The following is a 9,402-nucleotide window of genomic DNA, read 5'->3' as shown; positions in this document are numbered from 1 at the left end:
GTTTAGATTCATAGGACCAAGATGGTGGTAGACGAGACACAACAAAAAGCAGAGGCATGTGTAAATAAGGTTGTTGTTGCCCTAAACTGAGCCAACGCTCGCTCTACATGAATGAGAGGCCAAAGCTTTATCAAATGAGGCCTAGCAATCTTGGTATGTTAGGCTTTCTGATCAAACCCAGAGCTTGACTTCTTATCCATGGGGGCTAGGGGGCAAACAGAGAAACTGCTTAAATCTGCCCTGAAATAAGACTTCACTTGTGCCTGGGACATTATTGTGCAGTGCAGTGTCTCTCTCTTTTTCTCTCTCGCATCATTGAATAAGTGAAACACTGAGGCCTAGATTCTCTTCAGGTATCCAAAGTCCCAGAGGAGCCCCTGCTGCCCTCTGTCTGTTCGGATCCGGGCTACCACTGAGGCCTCACGGGGAAGATCTAGCAAAAGACACCAGGTCCTCTCCATCTCTTTCTCTATACCTTCACCACCCACATTCGGCTGTGGGCCAGTTTGGCCTGGCTTCACCCTCTCTGGTTACCTGCCTGTGAAAGCGAATGGGGTGCGGATGGGGATAGCCTGTCCAGACTGTGGCTCCCCTGAGCCTGCTCTGGCATTAGCACTTGCCCCTTTCGCTCTATCAATGGGAAGCTGGATGAATGCAACTGTTTGTGCACAGACAGCAGGGATGAATTTGTCTGCCTTAGAGAAGAACAGGAAGGCCTGAATACGTTGCCTCCTGGGAGGGTGCCGTGAATGGTGAGACCATCTCAGGTGGTATGGATTAATGCCGTAGGAGTTGCTGAATGTTAATTCCCCCAGGTGAGAGTGCTCTCAATCGTAGTCTCATCCTCACTGATATTGGCTCTCTCATTTGAACGCTGACCCAACACTAACCGTTCTTGATTTGTTGATTCTCCAACGAAGCACACATTATCTTAAGATTATATCTAAGGGATATGTTTTCAAAAGCCATTCAAAGATCGTCATAACTTTGATTATGTTTATTGCTCACTCAAGTTATGCATTGGAAACTTGAGAATTCTAAACTCTCTCAAATTTTCAGTTTGAGATTAATGCTAGCAAAACCGAGAGAGTAGGCTATAGCAAAGACAGTCTCAAAGCTAGGTCTACATTGCCCTAGCAACAAGATTACTCTCTAAAGCAGGATTAATAGGGAAATTTCAATTCTAAATTATCAGCACTCTAAAATATAATTCCACATGATTAGCTATTATAACTGAGAAACTTGAAAAAAGAAGATAACGAAAAAAGAAGACTTTACTATTGCCACTGTTCTTGACTAGTCTCAAAGCTAGTTCTACCTTGTGGCCAGCTATAAGATCGCTCTCTAAGGTAGGATTAGTAGCGATGTTCAGTTATCTCTCTTTTTCTTGTTTTTGCTAGTTCTATCAGATGATTAACTAGCACAACTTCAAACTCTCCCAAAACGTTACTAGTCTCAAAGCTCATTCTAGTTAATATGGCTAGCTATAAGATCACTCTCTAAGGAAGGATAGTGTCAAAATGTGAAGAAATGTGCACTTAAATTCTAAATTAACCGCATCCTAAATTATAATCTCAGATGATTCGCTACTACAACAGATAAACTTAGCTATAACAAAAGTGAACACTTTAATAACGTCCCTGGACTTGAATGGTTTCAAAGCTAGTTCTACAGTGTGGAGGTCATTTTTAAATTAAAACCTTTAGTATTTATTGATCTGTTTTCACTATTTCTCTCAGATGATTAGTTAGCACAACTGACAGAGTCAAACTAGCCAGAAAATTGGGCTAGGTCTACACTGTGGCAAGCTCTAAGGTAGGTACAGCAGTAGTGCTATATTTGATACACACCATTCCTGAAGATGGTTATTCATTCCACTTGGTAAGGCATTATTTCAGTGCTGGTTCTTAGGGGTGGCTCCCAGCTAACCTTCAGATCAGTTCCAGCTCTCTCAGGTGTAAGGTGGCTCAATGCTGCCTGCCTCAATTGAGGAAAGTGACCTATTTTCAGCTAGCATTGCAATCAGAAATGCCTTCTTCATCCATTTAAATTACACTCAAGCCAGAACACCTACTATACAATATAGCACTGATAGACCTAATATTGCAACCATTTAAGCACAACGCACACTCAATGACATGTTGTGGCAAGTGCAATGTACATACAGTGGCATCTAATTTGAGTAGTTTTACCACTGTTTATATATCATTTACAATTGTTTTCGAATAGCAGTTGTTTATATGCAAATTCAGTAGACACCAAATTGAAATTCACCAAAGTGCAGTTACTTTCACAACACTGTAGGTCTTGCATCAATATGAAAAACCACAAGAAGCAATAAAAGTGGCTCATAACCACCAGCATTCATGTGAAACTCTCTCTTACTATTCCTTTTCTCTTTTTCACTTCTCTGCTGTGATGCACAGGGTCAGGGTGCCGTCTAAAACCGACAAACCGGAGAAACATACACAGGTGTATGAACTATACCCAACATGCCTTCTCCTACCAAGCATGACGATAAACTGCAAGTTTCACAGCAGCTTTCCTTCATCAATGTATAGCTCATTTGTAGACTTGTGACTTGGTTGGAAATAATAATGCAGTGGAAGTATTTCCTGCTTGTCATTTTCACTTCCTGTTTTCTGTATTTGGTGGGGAGGGGTGTGTGTGTGGGGGGGGGGGGGGTATAGACACTTTTGTGCTTTATTATATTTAGGACCAGCTGTGGTGGTGGTATGAGTGAACTAGAGGGCAGAGGGTATCATGACTGGAAAGACAAGTTTCAAAAAGGGGTTACAAGAAATAAAATGCTAAGGGTTTTTTTTTTTCTTTTCATATCTGCACAGTTGATGCATTACTGTATCTCTACAGATGTTATGTACTGTATATGTTTGCCTTGCTCTGTAACGCTTAAATGCTTGAATATAAAAGTAAAGTAAATTTTTATTAATAATGATTATTGATAGTATGGAAAACCTAACAAGCAGGTCTATTTGCATTTTCTTTTCCTTTTCTTTACTTTTAATGAAGGAAAGTAACATTTGGTCTTGCGATGATGCATCGTAATTAGCATGACTCCACGGAAATGTTCGGTTTAAGCAGAAGACATTGAGTAACCACCTGAGACAGTTTGAATCGATTATTTTGGAGGATGACATGGACATATTTTATTACAGCATAAAAGAATATAGTTTATTATGGCTGAATGCATATGGAATCATCTATAGATACACTGACACATTTCTATAGGCTATAAATCTATTCTCTGTGAAGTTGATGTATCTCAAAGTTTATGTCACAAAGTAATCACGTGGCAAAATACCTTTCTGTTTTATTAAGAAGTCACGTCGGACGCGACGCATAAACAACGTGCGTACATAGCTGTTATGGGAAAACAATCAACGACGGAGTTGTTTATTTTACAATAACAGCAAGTCCCGATATGTTTTATTCATCAGAAAGGACAACAATTTACCTAACACAACAATTAATAATTGAAAAATGACAGGTTGTACTATCATTTACAGTTCATTTTAATGCTGTGGAACATCTATGAAACAAGTTCCTCTTATCACTGATGTTATAGCTGCACTAGTTTCTCTTTTCTCTCTCTCTCTTGAAGTTAGTAAGGCAAAAAATAACATGCAAACTTGTCATGTTAGTAACAAACGGAAAATTATTTTGCCCTGAAGGCTTTCCTGTGTCAGAAAATCGTTACAGCCTGTTGCAGTGCTGACCATGGAGACTCCAGAAATGTCAAATAAAAAACTAAGTTAACATTTTTTTTACTTAATATTTGTTTATTTGGCGCATGCACCATACACAGTAATTCCCTATGATTCAAAGTTGTTACTATAGAAACTATAACAAAGTGGAACCAGTGCATTAATATAAACCTGCGATCTGTCTTCCAGCTGGAACTACTGTCAGAGCTGCTGTTATAGAAAAATAATCAACACCTTCTGAATAAACAGTTTGGAGAAGTCAGTAGAACTATGTTGTAATATGTTTTCTCGAAACTGCATAACACTCTCAGCCTTGGTCAACTGAAGGTCATTACGCGCTTGTGTAAATTAAGCACTCGGCAAAGAACAATATCCCGGTATTTACCGAGGTAAATTTCCAGCGCCCTTGAGCTCACGCAACTCACACTAATTCTTCGTCATAGGCTTTACATTGGCTGCACTTTGCTTCTCTGCCGTTGAAAACAATAGCCTTAAAGGTGGTCAGGAAACTGGGAGGGATAACAGTGAGGAGGGAAGTTAAGAGAAGTGTTGCTGGTTTTCTCATGGCCTTTCCACAGTGCCTCAGACAGGGGAAGGAAAATTCAAGATGGAGTAATTGGTTTCCTCTTCTACTTTAGTAAAGCACTTAGGGAAAGGATTGCGCGTTGCAGATGCAGCTGGTTGTATCAGTATGTGTATGTAGAGAGAGAGAGAGAGAGAGAGAGAGAGAGAGAGAGAGAGAGAGAGAAAGGAAGGGACACATTCTGTACCTATAGAATGTGATGTGTGACCTCCTACACAGTGTTCTCAAGCTATTGAGCAGTGTCGCTGTTACTCCTCCCCTTGGCTGGCGTTTCACTACCAAGGGACTGTGCTTCTATGAATTTCGGTGGCCCCTGAAAAGAGGAAGTTCAGCTAATAATACCCAGTTAATTCTGCAGAGATGTGTGTGTGTGTGTGTATGTGTGTGTATGTATCCGTCTGCCTCATCTGAGCCAAGCTGCTAAGCCTCTCAAAGAGCCAAAAAAAGAGCCAAGTGATGTCTGTAATAGGTCCAGCATTTATTCTCTCCCTCTCTCTTTTTCTCTATTTGTAATCTTTCTCATTAAACGCAGTGCTGTTTTAAAATAAGCATTCGTTAATGTCATTTAACTGCTTTAAACATTATCTTTTGTACAGAAAGAATCTAAACGAATGTCCGTCATTAATGCTAGTGAGCCATTTTTTACAGCAAAAAAAAAAGACCTAGAACATGTCTTTCCAACACGACGTCAAAGTGAGGTGGCATGTCGACATTAAAGCTGAAGTGTTTGCACTTTTAAAAAACCCAGGAAAGGAAGTGACATAGACCATTCTGGAGTAAGGATATGCCTCCTTATTTTATTCTGTGGGGGAGATGGAAAGAGAAAGCGAGAGACAGAGGGAAGAGATAGAGAAAAAAAAAGGGAGGGCATGTTTCGTTAAAGCAGTTCTCCAAGGTCAGGAGTGTGACCCCGGGCGTTGGGAGAGACCCGCGGCTGAACTGCACTCTCCTCAGCTTTTATCTTTCATCTCGAGCTCCATAACTCGGCTCTGTGTGGGGACGGCCGGCGTACCTTTTGATTCTGTTAATTCAATTTAATACATAAACAAATACATGAGAGCGAGGAGGGAGAGTGAACACAAGGAGATGAAGGGAGATGCAGGAAGAGGGAGAGGATGAAAAGAAGAGAGGTAAAGGCACAGGGGGGTGAGGGACGAGAAGAAGAAGAAGAACAAGAAGCGGAGGAGGCTTATCTCAATAATGGCTCTAATAAAGCTCTCACGGAGAAGAAGACAAGAGGCCACCATGCTGCTCCTAAAGCGGTGATCATAAAGTTTCCCTGCACTATATTACACAGCCATTAAAAGAGCAGTGCTGCATCTTATTAGTCATGATTTAGCCTCTTCATTAGGGAGGTAACATATTGTTATGGGTCAGGAATGCAACTGTGTTTGCTGTTTTTGTTCTGCTTCTTCACAAGATCAGGATAATCAAAGGAATCCAGAAATCTCATAATGACATAGAAAAGCACACAAACATGCACGGAGGGCACCACACGAGAGCGTCACAGTGGCTCGTCTTCAGCGACGAATAAAGCGGCTCTTTCTCCCTCTGCCGTCTCTCTGACGCGAGCAGATCCTTTTATTATTTTGGGGAAGACAGCTCTTTCCCTTCGGAGGGGCCTCACTTGAGTCCGGTGGACATTTCTTGCTCTGGGAGCCCAGCCAAATGGAACCACACACACACACACACACACACACACACACACACACACACACACACACACACACACACACACACACACACACACACGACAAACAGAAAAAGAAAAACTCTAACAAGCAAACATTAAGCAGGGAAATAGAGGCTGTTACAGTAATGAAAGATTTTCATCCAGGCCTGCCAGCACAATTTCAGATTGTCATCCCTTTCGGTTATGGAAGAAGAGCTTGATTTCTGTCAGTTGGATTCTTTTCTGTGTAGGCATATGACATTTAGGCTTTAACGTTGTCAAGCTCCACTGAAGCAATGCATTGTTTCCTGAAACTGTCACAGATGTTAATTATCTTTATCTTCATACATGGCTGTCAAATAATGTTTTTTTTTCTTTCTGTGGCAAAGACAGCAGGTGCTGGAAAATATCACAATTGGTGATGTAAACAAACTATACAATCTCATTTATTCATGTCTCATTCTAGTATATATTGTTTAGCTAAACTTCCCAAAAGCCTGATCATTTCCATACTATAAAAAAAAAAATCTCCTCAAATTTTGCCGACAACTCACAAATGTATTAAAAGTCTCACTTGTTAGTTACGTCCTATTGCTTTCAGTACTGGTAAGGAGGATTGGCGCTAACATTGCCTCATTGGTCAGACAAGTTGCTAGCTAACTATACTAACCAGCTAAGCACACGACAATGCATGTAGGGAGGCCCCCAAAAACTAATTATTCACTTGAGCAAATGAGATATGAAGATTGGGAGGGCTTGCCGTTCTGGGATTTGAACTCAAATCCAAGTGTAGAGCCGTAAACACTGAGTCACCGCTGCTCTACATTTGTTTGTTTAGTTCTGCATTGTAATGTGTTGTAAAATAGTGAAATATAGCATATATTTTGCTAACAATTTTTTCATTTGCAGCTGTTTGTCTCTGTTGTGAATTTAAACAACCTATTCCATTTTAAAGTGCACCTATCATGGTTTTTCAAATATTATCTTTCATGTAGTATGTTATATATGAAGCTGTTTGTGAATGTAAAAACATCTGCAAAGTTACAAAAATCAAAGCGCCCGGCAAACAGAGTTATTGACTCCCAAAAGAAGGAACCAGTTCTGAACAGCTGAAATGAGTCATTAGTAATTCCAGACTTTACTTCCTGTACTAACCTGCGTAGGTTTGTAACAAAAGCCCCGCCTCTGTTCTTCATCGGCTGCTTGCTGACATGCGGAGCTGAAACTGGTTAAAGTAGTGGGCATTTCCTTTTAGACACACGCTGACAACGGTAGACCAGTCACAACAGGCTGGGACATCTGACCAATCAGAGCAGAGTATGCTCTCTGAAAGGAGGAGTTTAGAATGAATCCTTTAGAACGGATCATTTAATGAGTCCTTTGTGACATTGGGGGGGGGCGGGGGTTAGAGGTAATGCTGCAATACTATTTCACTTATATTACAAAACAGGAAACAGATAAACCATTACGGTTAACGGTTAATAATCCTGAATCACAGTCCTAGGCCATAATGTGACACTAAACCACATCAACAGCTCTGCATAACATTACTCAGGAATTGGATTCAGATTAAGGCAGGTATTCACAGAAAAGATTTCGGGTGAGATAGGCTTCCATTACATGTTCTCCTGATAGCTGTAGTGAAAACATCAGACACTGAACATGTCTCGACTGATCAACTGGCACACATATTTGAGTCTGGGGGAAAATAATTCCTTTAACCGTTCACGCATTTGAGTTGAGTGTGGGAGCGGGGCGGGGGGGGGGGGGGGGGGGGGGGGGGGGTTGGGGGGGGGGGGGTGTGAGTCTTGGATAAGGAAGGAATTAAACCGGGATAAAACAGGGAATGAAGGGGTGGTGTGATGTGCCCCAGTGTGAAGCATGTTACCCTGAAGTTGATTATTTTCCAATAACAGCACACCCAGTAATGATTTATTCCTCTCATTCGAAAGAAATTTGCCATGGAAAGAGATTTCCATTTATTAAAGAGCATCGTAGTTTATTTTTTAAAGTCCGTTTGCATTTCCATTAATGGTGTGGAACACCTGCGAAATGGGTTTCTCTTATCACATATATTATAACAGCTACAAACAGTCATTCCCTTACGTTCACTTAAAGTTAATAAGACAAACAAAGCAGCTTGTCTTGCAATCGAGAAAGCGCAATGTCCCCTGTCCTGAAGACTGTCAGAAAATGTCAAATTACAGCTTTACCTTTTGACTGTACAGAAATCATCAGAACATCAGCAATTACACACCATTCATGTGAAGCATCTACTATACAGTATAAGTCTCTTTGTAAGTTGTTGCTATAGAAACAAAAGCATATTAAGGCAAGAGCATTAATATAAACCTCTGAACTACAGGGTGTCCCAAAATACATAGGGGTAATGAAAAGTTTTTAGCAAAATGTCTTCCAAAATTTTTCATGCTTAGATTTTCATGCTTAGTTTATATATATATATATATATATATATATATATATATATATATATATATATATATATATATATATATATATATTGAAATGGCTGGATCGGGAAGCTGTCACAAGCTTGAGGTCACCTTTACCAGGAAACATGGCAAGCACATCACACACACGACACTGTTGCCAAACTTATTAACAAATTCACAAAGACTGAAAGTGGACATCTGAGAACAAGCGAGAAGTGGATGTCCAGAAACATCCACTCACAAAAGCACCACGACGTGCTGCTGGCAAACACAGTCCCCTATGTATAAAGACTGATGGTTTGAATTGTATTGTCAGAGCTGATTTTATAGAAAATAAATCCAATCAGAATTGAGGTATAAAAGTGAGTTTCCAAAGAATTATTTGAAATTGTAACACAGGAAGCTCATATATTGTTTGTGTAAAAGTTATCACTCGCTCATGAAAATTGCAACATGATGCTTTAAACGGTGCACAGGTGCCTGGAATCCACAGGCCGATCTCATGGTACATGTGTGTGGGTATGTGTGGGTGTGTGTGAAAGAGAGAGAGAGAGAGAGAGAGAGAGAGAGAGAGAGAGAGAGAGAGCTGGCAGAACTGGCCTGGCCTCACTTCTGTCCTCTTGGACCCTCTGATTAGCCGCTGGCCCGGGCAGTACTTTGCTTGCTCCTCTGGGTTAAATGCTCTCCAAATGAGAGCCGGTTGAGGGCTGTTTCCTGCAGCCTCAGCTGCGAGCACATCTGGGAGAGAGAAGAGCGCCGAGCCGAACTGCCCCCCACGTGTTTGCTCACGGCTGGCCTGATTGCCTTTCCTTCCTCTGTCTCTCTCTTTCCCAGTCTCTCTCTCTCTCTCTCATGCACTGTTCAGACTCGTTGTCCTTCCTCTCACTCCTCTCAGCGGTTTCACAGGAATATGCAAGAGAGAAAGAATACTGGACAAGTGAAGAGGTGCATGCACATATTCTGTGTTTG

The sequence above is a fragment of the Ictalurus punctatus genome, chromosome 21 (assembly GCF_001660625.3).
Source record: "Ictalurus punctatus breed USDA103 chromosome 21, Coco_2.0, whole genome shotgun sequence".
Classification (NCBI taxonomy): domain Eukaryota; kingdom Metazoa; phylum Chordata; class Actinopteri; order Siluriformes; family Ictaluridae; genus Ictalurus; species Ictalurus punctatus.
Note: the sequence above shows the minus strand (reverse complement) of the source record.